The sequence below is a fragment of the Mustela lutreola genome, chromosome 2 (assembly GCF_030435805.1).
Source record: "Mustela lutreola isolate mMusLut2 chromosome 2, mMusLut2.pri, whole genome shotgun sequence".
NCBI lineage: Eukaryota > Metazoa > Chordata > Mammalia > Carnivora > Mustelidae > Mustela > Mustela lutreola.
Window position 1 is genome coordinate 88,757,662 of NC_081291.1, and position 20,644 is coordinate 88,778,305.

A 20,644-nucleotide genomic window follows, 5' to 3' on the forward strand; every position below is an offset into this window, starting at 1 on the left:
CATTTTTTTAATTATTCCTTTTGGAAAGAAAAGAACATATATTTGCTTGTTCTTGCTACAGTTTTGCTGTTTACATGCAAAAAAAGAAAAAAAAGAAAAAAAATCCACTGAAAGAAAGACAAAGATGATGGTTGCAAGTGATTTTATTGTATAGACACAGCCATCCTCTTCAAATTAATTATAGTGACAGTGTTAACTTTTATTGTTCATTCTCATATAAAAATTGTAAAAATGCTACAATGCTGGAAAAAAAGTAGTTGAGGGAGATCAAAGAGGATCAAAAACAATTGAAACCTCTGGTGTCTTAGCAGTTATCAAAGGAAATCACACAACTCTCAAGACATCTAATACTTATTTATTTCATTAAAAAGCAGTTGAAGTCAAAAAAGAAAAAAAAGAAAAAAAAATATACTTCAGTAAAACACTATTTTTCTCTGTGATTTTACCCAGGATATTTTCAAACATGCTAAGGCCTCTATATCTTATTTTTAAAATAATTACAACCCCCTAAACTAACCTTTTGCTTTATCCACTAATTACCTGTCCACTGACCTATTTCTTTCTTTCATTGCCATGCTCCAATTATAAAAGGTCTACTTAAACCATGTCTATTTCATTTATTCCCAGCACAATTCTTTGTCATATATCAGCTCTATCAACATATTAAGTTGGTAGTTTCGGTTGAGTTACCACATTAGTGTAATGCCATGTGACCAAAGAGGTGCTAGACCATATGGAAATTTACAAAGGTTGGCTGAAACCTGGTTACAGATTTCCTGGAACCCTCACACATACCAAGGTTTATAAGAGGATCAGGTTTGGGAGACAGAAAAGGAATCTGTGATGGGGGGGGGGTAACTTGAAAAGAATTGCCCCTGAGTCCAGCTCACAAGAGGGAGGGGAGACACTACCCCTACCCACTTCCCCAAACCTAATGAGAAGGGTTTCAATGAGATCCCTTAAGCTGCAGCTTGACACATGTTCCTTGCGGTTGGGGGACATAGAGGACCTTCTTTGACTTCTGTATGGGAAAGTTAAAGGCGTTTGGGCAGCACAATGGGAGCAGAACAGGCATGGCTGGTCCGGGGGGGTGATTGCCCTTCCCATGACAGTAAGTTGAAGGTGTACAAATCCCAGAGTAGGTGAGTCAGACTTGAGTAATTCAAAATCCTTTCCATGAGGACCACAGAGAGAGTCTATATGCAGCAGACTGTTAAGAGACTCAAGGACTGCGCTGGGGTGGTGGGGAGGGAGGCTGTCAAAGGAGACAGACACTACCACATCAGGGGAATTTCAGTCAGAGAGGACCAGCAGAGGAAACTCCAAAGAACCGACCAGAGTGCCTATGAGAGAAAGTATCAGTTGTAAATGTCTGCTAAGCACAAAAAGGATATGAGCATCTTAAAACGGTACCACTCCTCTCTTCCAGCCCGGGGTCATAAACCAGTTAGCAAGCTGGAGGAAGAGGAGTAAGGAAAGAAAGAGGAGTTAACTTTAAATCAAGCTGGTTTCATATCGGGAGTGGATACACTAATTTCTCAGATGAGATTGTGACCAGAAGACGTTCAGTCACATGAGAAAGACCAGAAGAGTGAAGGAGCCTCTCCGTGTTTCTAAGGAGAAGCAAGGAGAGACTACCACTTGGGCAGGCTTAATGGGCATGTAGAAAGCAAACCTAAATTGTTTACGGTGATTTCATCCCATGAGTCCTAAATGCTCCATTTCTTTTTTAATCACTTTCTCAAAATGGCCAATAATCTTTAAAAGGCAATGTAATATGATGAGAAAGTGAAGGGATTTGGAAGCACAAGATACGAAATCAAATTCCGAATGCACACAGCTGAATAGTTGAGTGTCCTTGGCTGACTCATTGAGCCTCTCTGAACATCATTTTTTAAATCTATATATTTAAGAGGGTAGACTAGGTCATCTCTAAAATTCTTTCCTGCTGTTAATGCTATTTGTCTTAGTTTGGGTTCTCAAGAAACAGATCCTGAGACAAGGGTTGTAAGCAACCTGGGAATTCCAGGAAACTTAGTAGAGAAGCAGGAGAATAAGACAGGAAAGGAAGCCAATAAAGGGTATGTTTTCAAGCCAGTTACCACTGTGGGCCACAAGAGATCAATCCCACTGTGAAACCTAGGGAGGACATGTAGAATAGATTGGCACTGTCCTGTGGAAATTGTAGTTTTAAATATTTAAGTAGCTGAGTTTAAAAAAGGTAAAAAGAAACAGGCGAAATTAATTTTAATAATTTTTCAACCCACTAAATTCAAAATATTACATTTCAACATGCGAAAATTATTAATGAGATGTTAAAACTTTTCAAAAAGTCTTTGAAGTCAATTTTATACTGAGAGGAAACTTGACTTGGACATTAAATTTTCATCTTGATGTGTATTTAGTGTTTGTAAAATTATAGTTGGAAAAGTACACTCATACGGCCAGGCTTTTCCAAATATACTTAAAAGAGTTCCAATAACTGAAGAGTATCCTTTTACTTAAAGTTACTTTAAACGAAATAAAATGTAAAATTCAATTCTTCAGCCACACTAGCCACACCACACTATATGCTCAATAGCCACATGTAGCCAGCGGCTACTGCACTGGACACAGATGTCAAACATGTCTCAGACTGATTCTATATGAGGGGCAAAGAAGCTGGGGAGCTCACCCACCTCATGGACCGTCACTGGATAATGGATGTTTCTGGGGCCGTTGACAGCTGTGCTCAAAACTGAGCTTGCTTACCACCAGAACAAAGCTTCTTACAGAGAGGTGCAGGTGTTCACAGTAAGAAGCTTTCAGCACGTGGAAGTGAATGCGAAGGGGATGTGGGCAGAGCCCTGACGGTGTCAGCTGCACTGTATGACCTCCCGTTTTGTCAGAGATTGTCATGTTTATCAAACCTCTTCTTGATCTCTTGGAAGAAGGTGGCAGATCCACTTTTTTGTTTCAAAGACCTCTCATGGTCAAATCTTTCCTTCCATTGCCACTGACAGTGCCCAGTGTGCAGAGACCCTGCCTTACCTAGCCTGGTTTGCCATATTTGCAGCAATTTCATTATTGCTATGTGCTGTGATTCAGGCATGAAGGTAGATGCTGTTGTATATCGGGAGCTAGGGTACTTATGATGAGACATTCCCTATCCTAGTCTCCAGAACCAAATCCGATTTTAGGTAGAAAGAATTTAAGATCCAACTTAATACTCTACGACTTGGCATTTAAGTATCTCTACCCTTAGTTCAGCTAAAAGCCTGACGTTGAGACTGTTGTGCCCGTGAGACCCATTCAAATTTGCACCATAATTTGAGTATCTGAGTCTCTGGTCTCTTCCCTTGAGCCCCAGCTTGGCTAACAATGTCTCTATTCACTAAGCCCAGGCAGAATGCAGTCCAGTCAGCCAATTTTCCTGGCAACTATGCCCTACCTACTTGCCCCAGAAACCTCTATATATATTGTGGCTCTGCCTCCAGTCCCAAATTTATTCTCCAGGACTCCTTGGTCTGTATTGCCCAATGCTTTCTGGCTTGCACCAGGCTAAACCCTCTATGTTCTGCTTACCAGAGTGAAACTCCTCCCATCTCCTCCCTCCTGGCCTGTGCCACCTGTCAGGATCTCAGCTGGCATCCCTGCCTCTACCACCCTACCCTGTAACATTGCACTTAACCAGGTCACGTAATATCACAGTCCCCCAAATAGGATAATTTCAAGCCAAAATTAATGCATATAAGCTATTACTGTTCCTCATTTTTTCCTAATCTGTTCTGCATTATGAAGTAAGATTCATTTCTTAAAATCCTGCCTTTGACGTGCCTAAGTTTGCTAAAGAAGATCCATAACTGTCCTAGATGGGGTCAGGTTTTGGAGAGACAAAAGAAACATACGACAATGTTCCTGACTTCAAGTAGTTTTCCAGTAAATTTGAGAGGCAAGATTCCTATGTATGACAGAATTAGCAAATAGTGTAAAATGGAGACTGGCAAACTTCATCTGTTTTAAAGGGCCAGAAAGTTAATATTTTAGTCATTGTGGACCACATGTTCTATTTGCTGAAACTACTCAACTCTGTCTTTGTAGCATGAAAGCAGACAGACAATACGTGAAGGAAGGGGCATGGTTCATCCAACACAATCTCACTGGCCACTGAAGGGGACATTGAAATTTAAATTACATATCATTTTTCCATGCCATGAAATATTATCTTTTGATTTTCCCCAAGCACTTAAAAATATTAACACTTGGGTGCCTGGGTGGCTCAGTCTGTTAAGTGCCTGCCTTCAGCTCAGGTCATGATCCCAGGGTCCTGGGATCAAGCCCTTGTGGGGCTCCCTGCTTGGCAGAGAGCCTGCTTCTCTCTCTCCGGAACTCTGTGATCTCTCTTGCTTTCACCCTTTCTCAAATAAATAAATAAAATCTTTAAAAAAATATTAACACCACTCTTAGCTTGCAGACCACACAAAAAGAGGCAATGGGCAGGATGTATTTAACTGTCATTGTTTCTCAACCAGTGGTATAGAACATAATTAATTACTTAGTTGGGTGGTTCAGTTCCAAATGATATAGAAGTTTAAGAAAGAGACAGTCATTGAGATACCTTTACAGGAAAGTCAAAAGTTAAACTAAGTCTGGAAGGTAGTAAAATAATGTGGACAATGAAGGAAAGAAAGAGGCTCTTTTCAGTCAGCAATAACATAATCCAAAAGAGATGACTTGAGTGTGGTACGCTAACGATAAGGCCTCACTGAATAGAGAAGGTCCTTATTATCAACCAACTGCTGCATATCTGTTGCATATATACACTTGGCCATGAAGTTGAATAAGTAAAATGTAAACACTTTTCTTCCCCCTATTCTGTCCTTGCAGTATTGCTCTTAGAAAAATATGGAACCTGGGGCGCCTGGGTGACTCAGTTACTTGGGCACCTAACTTCAGGGGAGTCATGATCCCAGGTTGCTGGGATTGGGTCCTGTTTTGTATGTGTGTGTGTGTGGGGGGGTCCCTGTTGAGTGGGGAGTCTGCTCCTCCTTCTCCCTCTGCCCCTTCTCCTGCTCATGCTGTCGCTCACTCTTTCTCTCAAATAAATAAATAAAATCTTTTAAAAAAATATGGAACCTTATTCTTCTAGCCTCCACAACTCAAGCTCTTGCCAAATTTTTCTTCTCTGTACTTCTTTGATCTATATTCTGTAATTTCCTCCAATCTCTTTCCTAGTATCTAATTCTCATTTTCAGTGGTGTCTAATATACTGTGTAAAGCTTCCACTGAGGTGAGATGATAGGTTACTTCTAGAATTTCACTTTTTTTTTTTTAAAGATTTTATTATCTATTTGACAGAGAGAGATGACAAACAGGCAGAGAGACAGGCAGAGAGAGAGGAGGAAGCAGGCTCCCTGCTGAGCGGAGAGCCCGATGCAGGGCTCGATCCCAGGACCCTGAGATCACAACCTGAGCCGAAGGCAGCGGCTTAACCCACTGAGCCACCCAGGCGCCCCTAGAATTTCACTTTTTAAAATCTTCTTTTCCTAGTTTCATATTGACTTCTTCTTGGGTTACTGTATTACATCTTTATTTTTATCTTTATCTTTAAACAAATTGTATATACTTACTTAATAGTATAGTTAGATTTTTTTATTTTTTTATTTTTCTCTAGGTTTTAAGGTGATGATTCTTTTGTTTCTCATGCTTATTTGTTTTTCTAAGCAGTTTATAACTTTGATAACTTACTAATATCCAATGGGGTTTTTACCTGAGAGATCCTGTTGCTCAAGATTATGAAAGCGTCCCTACAAAGTGGCTTCGCTTTTTCACCTGCTAAGCCCTCAGGGGTTTTACCCATTCCATAAGTTTCTACATTAATTTCTTGACTTATACTACCATGTAGGTAGTATAAATTTGAATCCCACAACCACAGAGAGTAGAAGGTTGAGTCTGATATCTTATGAGTGATTCTTTTCCTATTTATGGCCCCTGGCATAGAGCACACTTCCCTGACACCTCTCTAGGCCAGTGGCTAAAGTTTTCCAGTCTCTCTGGCTTCTTAGCCACAGGCTAAGAAGGTCAGACACAGGCCTGACCTTTCACTTCCTGTCCCAGTAACCGCATTACAACTTCAGCCCCTCGCCTTAGGTCCATGGGCCTTATGTCTACCGATCATTGCCCTCTGCTCTGCCACTGAAGGTTTCCCTTTCATTTGAGTTTACCTACACATTTCTTTTTATTTATTTATTTATTTATTTATTTATTTTAAAAGGTTTTATTTATCTATTTGACAGACAGAGATCACAAGTAGGCAGAGAGGCAGGCAGAGAGAGAGGGAAGCAGGCTCCCCGCAGAGCAGAGAGCCCGATAGGGGGCTCAATCCCAGGACCCTGGGATCATGACCTGAGCCGAAGGCAGAGGCTTTAACCCACTGAGCCACCCAGGTGCTCCACATATTTCATTTTAAAAATTCCATTTTATCCAGGATTTCTGTACTTGGAGGAACAAGAGAGCCTTACCATGCACTTCCATCTGACAAATTCATCAGAAGACCCAGTGGTTTCTATTTTTAAGGAGAGCATATCAAAACATGTGACAGCTAAGAGGATGAAGACTTAAAAAAAAAAAAAAAAAAGATTTATTTATTTATTTTAGAGAGAGCAAGAAACAGCACGAGTGAGAGGGGCAGAGGAAGAGGGAGAGAGGGTCCCAAGCAGATTCCCCACTGAGTGCAGAGCCCATCTCTGGGCTTGATCTTATGACCCTGAGATCATCACCTGAGCTGAAACCAAGAGTTGGGTGCTTAACTGACTGAGTCACCTGGGCACCCCCAAGAGGATAAAGATTTTAAATGTGCACAGGAAGCATAGAAAGATTCTAAAAAAGAAAGGTCCCTCCAGAGACATGGAGGATTGGGAGTTCTCTGTGTAATAGATACTTCGTTTGCTGGTTTTTAAGGTTCTTATTCAGAATATTTTATTCAGAAATAACTTTATATTGATGGAAGATCTGAGAAGATAGTACAGAGTTGCCATAAATCCTTCACCCCAGAATTAGCATCTTGCACAACCGATGGTCAAAAGTAAGAAATTAACATTGGCTCAATACTACAAGTAGATTACACACTTTATTCTGATTTCACCAGTTTCTCGCCCATGTCCTTCTTCTATCCCAAGGCCCAGTCTCGGGCTCCACATTAGTGATTGTGTCTCTTTAGTCTCCCCCAGTCTGTGACAGTTCTTCAGTTTATCAGTTTTCCAGGACCTTGACATTCTCAGTGAATACCAGTCAGGTATTCTGTAAAATGTCCCTCAAATTTGCACATTTCTCGTGATCATATTGAAGTCATACATGGGAAAGATACCACATTCGCTAAGGCTATGCAAATACCTACTTTCCCTTTCAACTTTTGCCCACTAATTTTAGCTTTTATAGGTGGATGCTGGCTACAGCAGTGTTTACTAGTGTTCTAACGATGACTTGCTATTTCCTTATTTCCTTTTACATTTATTAATTGGAATTCTTCTGTTAGGAGGAGTTGTCCTTTCTCCAGCATGTACTGATTTATTTAATAATTAATATATATTGGTATGGACTTCTGAGTATTTATCTTGTTCTTCTGAGTATTTATCTTGTTTCATTAACTGATACTTTCTTTTGTGGCTGAAATCAGTTTCGGCTTCGGCCATTGAGAGTTCTTTGATTGGCTCCTGTGTCCTTTCAACATGCCCCCATCTTTAGCACTGCCTTGCTTTTTGGTACTATAAGATCCTGCAGGCACATCTTGTCTTATCCCTGCCCCAGCTCTGTAATCTATCACTTCTCCAAGAACCTCCGTAGATGTTTTAAATCACAAGACTATATAGTTCTGAAGCCTCGACTCTCATCCAGGGAAAGCAGAGAGTCAGAAAAGGAACTGGAAGGACCATGAAGAAGCCCAGATTCAAAGGTGGAGTAGAGAGGCCACTGGGATCTGAAGACAGAGACAGAGAAGAAACAGTCAGAGGAGTGGGGGGCACTCGGAGCAGGGAGTCAGAGAAGCAAGAAAACAGGGCTCGCAGCTTAATTTAGGGTCCTGTATAGTCTCTGCCACCTCACCTCTTCCAGCCAGATCTCCTTATTACCCCGAGCTGACCAAATCCTTAACTCTGACCGAACCGCAGTAAGCACAGCCTCAACTAACAACTTTAGCTCTAGACCTCCCCCCTCTAGCAGAAGAGTTTCCCCATTTCTTTCTCAGGCCCAATCTCATGCAGCTTTCCCAAGTCAGGGCAAGTCACACCTTTTTCTGGGAACTTCTCCCAAACTTCTAGCCCACATTTCCTTTTTTATAAATACTCTGGTTTTTATCTCTTTAGTTAACTTAATGTTTGGATATTGTTCTTTTAAAATTTGTTTCTATTGGTTTCATAGTATTTATTTCCCAACGACACTGTAGCTCCTTAAGGTCAGAGGCTGTATCTTATACTCTGCTATGCTCAGTAGGTAGTAACATTTAAATACTTAACAGACATTTAATAAATACATTTCAGTTTAACATTCATATCAATAAATCTACCACTCTACTGAGTCTTCAAAGAAATAGCTGGGCACTGGGAAGATTCCAGGAGCTATCTTATCTATGCAGGAATGTTAAAAACTACTCCTTAAGATACAAAGTTAGAATAGTTATGCAAATAGGTTGTGACTTTGATGGTATTCCAGGAAAATGTACCCCTGAGCCAGGGCAATTCCTATGTCTCACCAGGGAATAATTCATTAGGTTATTTATGGCTTATCTATTAAAAAAGTAAGTCACTACAATATTTTACAGGGCCCGTTCTTGATTTGTTTTAAAACAATGATCTGATCTGTTTTCTTTTTTTTTTTTTTAAATCAACTACCTGTTATAGAACTTAATATATTAAGCTCTCAAATTTTCAAAGGACAAATGGGAGAGTATTAATGGAATTCACTCATTCTTAAAAGCTTAAATATCATTGTTTTTCTTATAAAAAACAATACATACACATTGAAAAAAATCAAGAAAATATAAGCAAAAAGAAAATATGTTCATAATCCCAACACCCAGAAACAGGTATCATTAATATCTTTTTCCAGCATTGTTGAGATATAATTGACTTGTTAACAACTTATTGTATAGCATACCATCTGTATATATATGGGGGTTGTGTGTATATGATCATTTTAGACAAACGGTCTTCTAACTTACCTTTTTAAACTAATGTTTCATGTTTCTCTCACAATCAAACATTTTCTATATTGTTTCTTTGTGATGGTGAATGAATTTTATAGGTTGGATGTAGTGTAATTCATTAAACTACTCTCCTTGTTTGGACACTAGGTGTTTTCTGATTTCCACCCAAAACATGCCATGCTATGATGAACATTATTATGCTTAACGGTGAGCATACCCATAAATCCTTAGCATGAGTTACTTTTTTTTCTTTTTTAAAGATTTTATTTCTTTGAGAGAGAATGAGAGAGAGAGAGAGCATGAGAGTGGGGAGGGTCAGCGAGGAGCAGTCTCCCCCCCAAGCAGGGAGCTTGATGCCCATGCTGGACTCCAAGATCAGGACCTGAGCTGAAGGGACTTGCTTGACCAACTGAGCCACCCAGGCGCCCCCTTAGGATAGGTTTCTAAGTGAATGGCTCTGTGTGAATGATCATACATGGTTTAAGGTTTCTGTTTTTGTTTTTTAAATGGCTGTGGCCCGAAATTGTGTCAATTGACCATCTCAGTCAGTGATGGTCACAGCAACTTTCAAACAATCTATCATTTCAAGTTTTTTTTTTTTAAAGATTTTATTTATTTATTTGACAGATCACAAGTAGGCAGAAAGGCAGGCAGAGAGAGGAGGAAGCAGGCTCCCCACTGAGTGGAGAGCCTGAGGGGCTCTCTGTGGGGCTCCATCCCAGGACCCTGAGATCAAGACCTGAGCTGAAGGCAGGGGCTTTAACCCACTGAGCCACCCAGGTGCCCCTATCATTTCAAGTTTTTAAAGGAACCATACTCACCTTTAGAGAATCTCTCTCTTATGGGAGTGCCCTTTTCCCTGCAACTTTGGTTAGTTTTTTAGTATTTTCCTTTCTGATATAAAAAATGCAAAATGCATTACTTAGTGTTAGTTGTGGAGAAAGTACAAGGTCATCTGAAATAAAGAAGTCCAAGGGGGCATGTCTGCAACTCAGAACAGCAATAGTGAAATTTATTAATTAGGCACGTATTTATAAATCTCTTGACAAGAATATTTTTTTAAAAGATTTTATTCATCCATTTGACACAGAGAGAGAGAGAAAGTGAAAGCACAAGCAAGGGGAGCAACAGGCAGAGGGAGAGAGAGGGAGAAGCAGTATTCTCACTGAGCAAGGAGCTTGACCCAGAGCTCAATTCAAGGCCCCTGGGATCATGACCTGAGCTGAAGGCAGACTTCTAACTGGCTGAGCCACCCAGGCGCCCCAGAACAATTTTTTTAAAGTAAATTTTCTTGCTTTCTTGGGTATTATTAGTATTATTTGCACAGGAGATAATATTTTACACTTCTGTTTCAGAGTCATCGATTTTTCTTATACATCAGAATCTGGGTAAGCCAACACTTCTGTGTACAAACAATTGAGAGATAGTTGTCACATTTAAAATAAAAAAGTTTCACAGTAGAAATGGATCAGTAGTTATTTATTTGTACTTATTCATCTGTACTTATTTATACACTCACCGCTGCACAAAGAATTTGAGACAACCATATGTTTCAAAATGACAAAAGTAACAAAGAACAACATTAAAATTAAGAACAGACCAATAGGGCCAAGAAAAAAAGGAAAATACAAATCCATCAACATAAAAGCTGGGTTTGAATTTCAAATTTGGTTACATGAATGGTTTTTCCATTTGAGACACAAGTCTTTGTTGCTAATTCAAATATCAGATTCATTTCATTTGAAACATTAAAACAGCAATTCTCTAATTTCCAATTATTAATATTTATTTCAAGAGAAAAATAAACACAAGAACTGAAAGAAGTAGTTGGTGCATATATGTCCCCATATCTACAGATAAAAATCAGAAAAATGATGTAGGCTATGATTACTTTCAAATAATTGAACAGTTTTCAAAACCAGTCCACTTTCTCTTTCAAAGCTCTGTAAGGCAGAAGATAAAACCAACCTACATTTTTCTTCTGCTCCCCTAACATCGATCATGGGTGACGACATCTCTACAAAGTTGCTTTAAATTGAACAGTCCTTTAAACTAATACTGTATTCCTGAAGTATTCTTAAACTAATACTGCATTCTTAAAAGTATAAAGAAGATGAAGTTGGCATCTAGGAAAAGAGAAAGACTCTATTGATCCCTGAAGAGACATTACGAAAGCCAAAGATCGCGTAAGCAGTCTGTTTGGCAGTGGCAATAGTGCAAGGGAAAGCTATTACTAAATCGGACTGTGCCCACCGGGCTGCAAGAATCTGCACACTGGATCTCATTTTGCTATTTGCAGGATTATTTACATTTTCTGCAAATTGGATAATACATATGTGTAAGACAAGCAACATTGCTTCTTAAATAAAGAAATTGTTGCTAAAAGAACAAATAAGTGATTGGCAAAGCCAAATCTGCTTTGGTCAAGTTCATGACCACATCTTTTTTTTTTAAAGATTTTATTTATTTATTTTTCAGAGAGAGAGAGAGAGAGAGAGAGAGAGAGTGTGTGTGTGTGAGTGCACAGGCAGACAGAGTGGCAGGCAGAGGCAGAAAGAGAAGCGGGCTCTCCGCCGAGCAAGGAGCCCGATATGGGACTCGATCCCAGGATGCTGGGATCATGACCTGAGCCAAAGGCAGCTGCCCAACCAACTGAGCCACGCAGGTGTCCCCATGACCACATTTTTTTAAAAAGATTTTATTTATTTATTTGACAGAGAGAAATCACAAGTAGACAGAGAGGCAGGCAGAGAGAGAGAGAGGGAAGCAGACTCCCTGCTGAGCAAAGATGCGGGACTCGGTTCATGATCGAACCTGAGATCATGACCTGAGCCGAAGCCAGCGGCTTAACCCACTGAGCCACCCAGGCGCCCCAGAAAAAAACATGACCACATTTTTAAGTCACAGATAAGATCGCCAGAGTGTCTACAGAGTCTTCCTGAAAAACACCCCAGTTTCAATGCTGAGAGACTCGGTAAGTGCATTTTACACCTTGGAAGCTCCTAATGGTGGTGGCAGGGGTGATATGCACATGGACGTGAATAACACTTTCCCCTCCTAGTAATGGTTTTTTGACTGGCATGAGTTATCTCTTTGATACAAGCAAATTAACTGTTTTTCTAGCTTAAAATTTTAGAAGAACTTTTTTGCAGGTTTAGAGGATGCTTTGGAAAAAATGACATATTATTTTCCAGGAACTATAATCATTAAAAACTTTGGGAGGAGGGAAGAGATTCATGTAAACTGGCACTGTACAACTCAGGAATTCTGAAAGCTGTAGTTCCTCTTTAATAGAAAATGTTGACTTTTCCTTATGTTGTGAAAGGGAATGACTAAATAAATGACTCTTAGTTCTGGCTTCCAATTAAACTTCAAAAACAGCTTTCCATGTCCAGTGACTTCCTGAATAGTTCTTTCACTCCATCTCGGAATGCGCAATAATGTCATATTTTGATTATTATGTTTCTTCTTTGTTTTAATTGGTTTATTTTATCGCTGGTCTTGCAGAGGTACTGCGCATTTTCTATGTGTCTTTAAGCCTGTGGCCAGTAAGCACTTTCCTTATGCCTACTGTGCCAAGGGAAGAGGAAATTCCTCAGAAATGATCCTTGACCTGTGCTGCTTGGACACCAGCAGCATGGCATCATCTGTAAACTTACTAGAAAATCAAACTAATTTGGGTCTCCACCCCAAACCTACTGACAAGCAATCTGCATTTTAACAAGATTCCTAAGTGAAGCAAATGCAAATTAAAGTTTGAGAGGCATTGCCTTAGATAAGCACATTTACTTTTCCCTGTTCAGGGATTTTTCTTCCTGGCTATCCTTTCACTTAGAAAAAATGTAAGTGTGTGACCAGTGGCCCATTTTCAGGTCCACATAAAATAAAAGTAATATTTTTATTTTATATTAACCTATCTTCTATGTATTTGACCTTTTTTATTGTCTGAAAACATCACTTTCAGGGCAGGGGGATTCGTTTTATTATAGCAAGATTGTAAAGAAAAGGAAAAAAAGAGTTACAGCTCAGCCTACAACATCTATTTTTTTTTCTGCAAAAGATGAAACACTTGAAAGTCAAGCTTCATTAAGAGAGAAAGATTTTCTACCAACCCTATCTTTCCCCCCTTTTTTCAAATCACAAAGCAGATGGATGCAGATTCTAAGTTTTTTCCATAGAATAAAAAAAGATATCTATTCTACCTATTACTTAGGTCATGAATTTTTCCCTTCATTAGTTTTACTTGGAAAAATTGTATATTTATGGAAGAGCCACAAATATACTACAGGGTTCTCATGTACCCTTCATCCAGCTTCATATAGTGTTAATATTTTACAGAATATGATACAATAATTGGAATTAAGAAATTAACATTGGTACCATACTCAGACTTTATTTGGATCTCCCTGGTTTTCCTACCAATTTTCTTTCTTTTCCAGGGTCCAATCCGTGATACCACATTGAATTGAGTACATTAGTCTCCTTCTCCAAGCTATGATTGTTTCTTGGTCTTTCCTTGTCTCTCATATTACAGTTTTGAAGGGGAGTAGGTGGAAGTTTAATAGAAGGTCTCTCAATTTGATCCTCATGTTTTCTCATAGCTAGACTAAATTTATAGGTTTGCGGAAAGAATGTCAGAAAGTAATGTTAGGCCATGAGCGCTTATCCTTAATGTATAAGGATATGCTGTGGAGGAAATAAAAAGCCAGAAGACTGCTTCTTCAGGTCCCCAGAGATGGTAGGGAGAGAAGAGAGACAGAAGCAGCGCAAGTAGATAAGATGGAATCAGGGTTCTGGTCATCAATATCTCTTCCACATACACCTTTTAGGGACTAATCTTCAGGGGAAGAGCAGTTTTGCAATATCTAGGTAAGTAAAGGGTGACTTGAGGCCATTGGGTAGTGGCTCACTCCCAGATTTAGGCTCTAAGCAATGATGTGTTGGTAGATGTTTAACAGCTGGCCTAGGGGAGGTGGAGATGAGGGAGAATGGAGCCTTGATTTTTTTTTTAAGATTTTATTTATTTATTTGACAGAGAGAGACACCGCAAGAGAGGGGATACAAGCAGGGGGTTGGGAGAGGGAGAAGCAGGCTTCCTGCCAAGCAGGGAGCCTGATGCAGGGCTTGATCCTGGGACCCTGGGATCATGACCTGAGCAGAAGGCAGACGATTAATGACTGAGCCACCCAGGCACCCCTTGAGCCTTGATTTATAATTCCTCATTTCCATGGTGCAAATCCTTCTACCTTGGCTGATTTGAAACTATCAACATGATATCACTGAACAAAGTTAGAAAAGCTGTGCGGTAGTACATTATTATATAGTATCTCTACCAAATATATATATGCAAAACATAGGTTAATAGTCCAATGTATTTAAATAAATAGGAGATGAAGATTTTGAGTATTAATTATCTTTGCTTTTAATATAACTTGTTTAAATGTATGTTCTTATCATTTAATTTCTAATAATGGCCATGTTGAACAATTAGAGTGCAAAATTCCTGAAAAACTAAAACTTGGCTAGGTTATGAGCTCCTTCCAGGACTCCAGTTTCTAGGGGTTTATGACTATTTGGCTCAGCATCACATCCTCTGGGGCTCAGAAGCAACTGAACAGAGGTGGCAGCAGGTGGGTAGATGTACAGGACTTAGAAGTCATCCCTGCCAGGACACCTGGATAGCTCAGTTGGTTAAGCCTCTGACTTGATTTCAGCTCATGGCATGATCTCGAGATCATGAGAATGAGCCCCACATGGGGCTCCAAGCTCAGTGGGAATTCTGTTTGAGATCCTCTCTCCTCTCCCTCTTGTACTGCCCCTCCCCCTCCTTCTCAAATAAATAAAAAAAATCTTTAAAAAAGCAAAAAGAAGGCATTCCTGCCTCCTAATGGCCTTTACGTGGAAAACAGGAGTCTCTGGAACTTCTTACTTCCCCAGTGAGACTACTGGTAGACTAGCAGCCATCTAGGAGCAGGGAAAGAGGCCACAGGGTTGGAACTTGGGCACTATGGGAAGTGTTCAGGGCTATGGCCGCATACATCATTCCTAAAGATTAGATGGGACCTCGTTTCATTTCGGTGGTCCCCATTCCAGAGAAAAAAATGAATCCAAGGATCACGGAGTCTCTAGAGGATGGTGCATGCTACAAGGGTGCCACAAGGATAAAATAAGACCCCTGCCATCTTGTATACCTAAATGCTATCTTAAGAAAGAGAAGGAAGAGGGTAAGAATCTGAGAAAGACTGAGTCATCTAAACAGCATTACTCAAAATGTGATCTATGGGCCAGTGCCAGTCCACAAATGATTACTGGCCTGAAGTGAGATAAACACAAGTAAGAATTGGTATTTAGACATTTTTATCACAAACCGCCATTGCCAGGACATTCTAGCATGTGACCAGAGGACTTGTCTTGTTGAACAAGATACAGGCCAGTGCAGATGTGTTGAGCGGGCACTGTGAGGGGCTTATGCCATGAGCTGCAGAGTCGTCATACGCAGGACGACCATGTATTTGATCCAAGGTAGAACAGAAAGGTCAACCAATTTTAGAAGTATTAATCTAAGACTTTTGAAACCCTTCACCTTTGAATAGGAATAACATGCTGAACAGTTTGAACCAGAGGTTCCAAAGTATGTTCCTTAGACCAATAATAAGCATCAACCGGGAACTCCTTAGAAATGCAAATTTAAGTTGCTACCAGATGTACAGAATCAGAAACCCTGGGGGTGGGCCCAGCAATCTGTGTTTTAACATGCCCTCTAGGTGATTCTGCTGTATGTTTGGAGTTTAAGAACCACTGGTTAGAATGTTTTAAGTCAAAGAATTGTGTTGGAGCTGCAGAAAAAGAAACACTATTAATTAAGTGCAAATTATTCTTGCTAGAATGCAGAGTTGGAACCCATGATGATCAGACCAGGTAGATAAAAAGAAAAAAACTGAATTTGCTTTGTGTTTCTGAGTGATACACAAGTGAGTGAGGCCAAGATGCGAAAGCTGAATACTTTTAGTGGGTGATCCTTTTTTATCTGCCTCTGAAAGCTTACCCACAGGGCCGTGACTCCACTTTGCAGTGTAATTCATTTCCCAGCCCACACCAGCTTGTTGTTGTTGTTGCTGTTTTACCAAAACAGGGTCACAGTATAGGAACAGAAGACTACTTCTCTAGCTTTACTGTCACCGCATAATTGCTGGGCTTCTGGCTTTCCTACATTCCTACAACTACTACTGTTAATAGTTCAGGAGGCCCCCTTGGCTCTTTTGTGTCATCTGTCCTTTTCCTTCTTTGCTCTCCGTTCTTGGTGCCCTAGTATGTAAGCTTCTCCATGTTTCTGCTCCTCCCAGGCAGGGGTGATGCAGGTCGAGCTTAGAATCTGGACAACCTGGACATCGGCTATATCACAGCCCAGAAATTCTGCTCCCCACCAGTGCTTCATTTTTTTTTTTTTTTTTTACTGGGGGAAGCCTCCCAGGGCTCAGAGCATCTGCCAAGGCAGTCTTTCTCAGCCCATGTGCACTCACGTCACCTGGGGCTCTTGCAGTCATGCAGGTCTGGGCCTGCAAGTATAGGGTGGGCCTGAGGAGCTGCATTTCTCACAAACTCCCAGGTGACACTGACATTGCCAGTGTGTAGGCAATATTTTGAGAAACAAGGCTTAGATCAGTGATTCTCCTGCTTTCACATGGTTTCTCCCCAAGTCTTCAACACAGCTGAGAGTGCAGAGTTGTAGGGTGGCCATCTGCCCTGATTTGACAGGGATCATCCCCAACATCCTGAATGCTGGGCAAACCCAGATGATTGGTCATCCCTACAGCCCAAACCACTCTGAACAGCCCTCATCCCTCTCCTCCCCACTCCCTCCCCACCTGACACTTGTATCTTGGGCTTCTAGACTCTCTCTTAAGATACTGTTTTCCACCCAGGCTCTTCATTTCTCTTCCATCCAATACCTTCCCCGTGGGCAGACCCATCTCCACCAGCCCTAAAGACAGAGCTGCATTTTTCAGGTAGTGAGGCCAGTTGTAGGAAGAGCTGCCCATTTGTCTTGGTATGGAAGGTTCCATTTCATGTTTCCCCGCAGCTGGTCAGGACTAAGAGGCCCCCCTGAGATCAGTGAGGACCATATTTAGTAGTTAACTGATTTATTTTCATAGAAACTTTCTCATCCTGTCTGGTCTCTGTAGACCAAGCAGGTTTCTCCAGTGCTTGGGAATAATGCCGGCTCTGCTTTGCCTCTTAGCTGATGATGTGGCTATTATCTGGAATCAGGAAAAATCAAAATCTTTCACTCTGGGGCTTGGTGAATACAATGTGTTTTCCAGTATTTCCAGTGGTGCTTTATCGAAGCCATAAATTCTTTTAGGCAAAGCTTCATGCCTCATCATCCTAGAAATACAGCTCTGATTATATCCATCCACAGCTAAAAACCTTCATTAACACTGAATTTACAGCAGAATTATTTCCAAACTTCCTGCATTAGTACAAAGTAATGGTTCTCAAAACTTTGCTTTGCACCAGAATGACCTAGAGGGATTGTTGAAACAGATTGTCCGCCCCACCCCTGAGTTTCAGATTCAGTAAGCCTAGGTGGGGACCCAGGAACTTGCATTTCTAATGAGTTCCCAGATGATACTGGTCCACAGAACTTACTCTAAGGACCACTGCTTCCCACCCACCCACCTAGCTATGGGTTACACTCCAACACCCAGCTACACCAAATATATTCAAAGACAACCCTTTATTCTCTGTTCATATTGCATGTTCTCCTACTCTGTGACTTTGTTTTGTTTCATTCATTTATTTATTCACTGTCTTTGTCCACTTAGGCTACTATAACCAAACACCACACCTGGGTAGCTTAGACAACAGACGTTTATTGTCACAGTTCTGGAGGCTGAAATGTCCAAGATCAAGGTACCAGTAGATTCAGTTCTTGGTGAGAGCCCTCTTCTTGGCTGGTAGATGGCTGCCTTCTCACTGTATCATCACATGGTGGAGAGAGAACATGCTGGTGTCTCCTCCTTTTCTTGTAAGGGCTAATTCCATCATGGGGCTTTGCCCTCATGGCCTCATATAAACCTAATTACCTACTAAAGACCCCCCACCTCCTAATACTACCACATTAGGAGATGGGATTTCAGCATATGGATTTGGGGGTGGGCACAGACATTCAGTCCACAACATTCATGGATTCGTTCACTCAATCAATGATTCATTGTTTTATAACTTCCCCCTTTTTTGTTGACATATAATTGGCAATAAAAATTATAAAGACTTAAGGTTTATAATATGATTTTTTGTATATACGTCATCGAACATTTCTTTTTAAAGATGACACAACTGATCCTGTCAAATGCTCTCATGGAGTTTATGGTATAAGGGAAGAGAGAAAAAATTTACCCTTTTCATTAACAGAGTGCTTCGAAGTTCCCCAAGAGATCTCACATGCAAGCTCCCCATTGGTCTTTTCCAGACCCCTGAAAGATCAATGAGGCAGAGGTTATTTTACACATTTCACAGATAAGGAAATTGAAGACCAGGGAGTATTTCAAAGAGGTATTGCCAACCCAGGTCTTTCCAGTCCCAGGTTAATGTTTTTTTCCACCAATCATGCTACTTCAGTCTTGGTTCACTGTATTCCCCTCTCACTGTTGCCCAAATTGTACCTCTTCTTTAAAGCCTAATCACACCTCCAGCATGAAGCCTTCCATGATAACCATAATTAAAATAATTTATCCTTCTAATAAACAAAGACAATACTTTGTCTCTCTACTGGCACTTAAATATATACATATTTATATATGTATTTTATAATTATAACATAATATATTATATATGTTATATAGTTATATATATTATAAATATATGATATATATAGTTATACATTATAAATATATATTTATATATTTATTATATATACTGGCATTTAAATATATATATTATATATATATATATATATCCCAATCTCCATGAGAATAGGATCACTCTCCTTTTTGTTACGCATAACACTCAGCTCTCACCTTTAGTAGATGCTTACTAAAGCTCTAAGAAATGAAAAAAGAATAAAGGTTGGAGAGATGAAAATCCCACCCACTTTCTGAATCAATGGTTATATACATTAGATAATTAATGAAGAATAATATATTTGAAGAGAAAGCAGAGTTCTGCATTATCTCTTTATTTTCTATCTTCCATAATGGTGGTAGGGAGGACTAGCACTCAAGAAGTTTTCCTGTTCTAACATTTTGCCTTCATAACATAACAGATAAATACTATTACTCTTGTTTTCAAGTGGAGATCCTGAAGCCCAGAATTGTTTAGACATTTCCCCAAATTCTGACACTGGTGGCAAGTTAGAAAGGGGGCTATACTCAATTCCATTTAACCCCATTGGCAATACGAACACATGAAATCACCTCCAGTTATACTATGACAACAATAAATTGTCCAGCATTTATCTACATAGCAAATTAATTCATTGTATAGTAATAATCTTGAGGCATCCTTTAGTAACATAATCTCTCACCTTATTATTGATTTGTCATTGATTCACCATTTGCTGGTTGAATCTTTTGATCCATTTCTGCAAAAAGGGAAAGAAATTTCACTTTACCGTGTGACCAGTCATCACTAATTGTGAAATGCTGGCCTGAGACAGTGAATCTGTCTCAACACGTGGTATTGTGTTATAACAGAACAATCTATTAGAGAAGAGAGTGGAAAAGGTTTGTGGTAAATCCTGGAATAAAAAGTGGGGGTGGGGAAGTTAGATCCAGTTCCATGAAAAACCCCAAAAGAAACAAAAACTTTAGCAACAATGTGAAGCTCATACATTAAAGCAATTTGTTACACATTTATCATATCTTAGAGCTGAGAATTCTTAGAGAATTTAACCAAAGGACATTGCCGATTAACATCACAGGGCCTTGACAGAGAGGCAGGTAAGAGACAGATAGCATTCAGGAAAGCGCTAACTCACCTACAGGGGTTCAGCCCTGGGTTCTGCAACCAGTCTTATAAGAGCAGAGACCTGCAACATCCTAAAAACCAGACAGACACATGAAAGGTGATCTTTCTAACAAATGTATGAAATACCAATTTGCATCCTTTCCTCTTGTATGTACTGCAATATTCTACCTGACAAACACCTGTTAAGTTTTAATTGGCAAGGGTTATTTCAAGGTCTTAATCATTTCATTAGCCATTAAGACAGCTAACAGTAAATCTTGGCATCTACCGGTTTTGTTTTTTGTTTTTTGTTTTTTTTTTTTTTTGCTTACAATTTCAATGACTGTTTAAAGGGATGAGGAAATTTTATAAATATCTTCTGAACTTCCTGGATCTGCCAGGTGGAAAAAAGTTTCAAAGCACATTTTCAGGCCCTCTGGGGTGTTCAATGCAGAAAAATTAAGTTACAACCAATGTCCTATTTCATAAATAGCTTTCTATCGTTATTCAAACTGTCAG

At 39.9% G+C, this 20,644-nt stretch overlaps 1 long non-coding RNA gene across 1 annotated transcript; it reads right to left on the minus strand.

The window, feature by feature from the left end:
- Nucleotides 1-11,676: 11,676 nt before the first annotated feature.
- On the minus strand, nt 11,677-20,147 carry LOC131824502 (uncharacterized). Its single transcript, XR_009350882.1, has 2 exons — nt 19,704-20,147; nt 11,677-18,654 (listed from the first exon to the last, which is right to left on the minus strand). It is a non-coding gene; the product is annotated as an uncharacterized LOC131824502 (long non-coding RNA).
- Between the last annotated feature and the right edge of the window lie 497 nt (nt 20,148-20,644).